This window comes from Xiphophorus hellerii, chromosome 8 (genome assembly GCF_003331165.1).
Source record: "Xiphophorus hellerii strain 12219 chromosome 8, Xiphophorus_hellerii-4.1, whole genome shotgun sequence".
NCBI classification, from domain to species: Eukaryota; Metazoa; Chordata; class Actinopteri; order Cyprinodontiformes; family Poeciliidae; genus Xiphophorus; species Xiphophorus hellerii.
Genome location: NC_045679.1, coordinates 27,622,451 through 27,623,431, shown reverse-complemented (window position 1 = coordinate 27,623,431; position 981 = coordinate 27,622,451).

Genomic DNA, 981 nt, shown 5'->3' with positions numbered 1-981 from the left:
TCGGGAAAAAACACTGTTCAAATCGCCTAACAACCAACTCGAAGAAAAACAGTTCAAAACGCCTAACAACCAACTCGAAGAAAAACACTGTTCAAAACGCCTAACAACCAACTCGAAAAAAACACTGTTCAAAACGCCTAACAACTAACTCGAAGAAAAACTGTTCAAAACGCCTAACAACCAACTCGAAGAAAAACACTGTTCAAAACGCCTAACAACTAACTCGAAGAAAAACACTGTTCAAAACGCCTAACAACCAACTCGAAGAAAAACACTGTTCAAACGCCTAACAACTAACTCGAAGAAAACACTGTTCAAAACGCCTAACAACCAACTCGAGAAAAACACTGTTCAAAACGCCTAACAACCAACTCGAAGAAAACACTGTTCAAAACGCCTAACAACCAACTCGAAGAAAAACACTGTTCAAAACGCCTAATAACCAACTCGAAGAAAAACCTGTTCAAAATGCCTAACAACTAACTCGAAGAAAACACTGTTCAAAACGCCTACAACTAACTCGAAGAAAAACACTGTTCAAACGCCTAACAACCAACTCGAAGAAAAACACTGTTCAAAACGCCTAACAACTAACTCGAAAAAAACACTGTTCAAAATGCCTAAACAACCAACTCGGAAAAAACACTGTTCAAATCGCCTAACAACCAACTCGAAGAAAAACACTGTTCAAACGCCTAACAACCAACTCGGAAAAACACTGTTCAAAACGCCTAACAACTAACTCGAAGAAAAACACTGTTCAAAACGCCTAACCCAACTCGAAGAAAACACTGTTCAAAACGCCTAACAACTAACTCGAAGAAAAACACTGTTCAAAATGCCTAACAACTAACTCGGAAAAACACTGTTCAAACGCCTAACAACCAACTCGAAGAAAAACACTGTGTCAAAACGCCTAACAACTAACTCGAAGAAAACACTGTTCAAAACGCCTAACAACCAACTCGAAGAAAAACACTG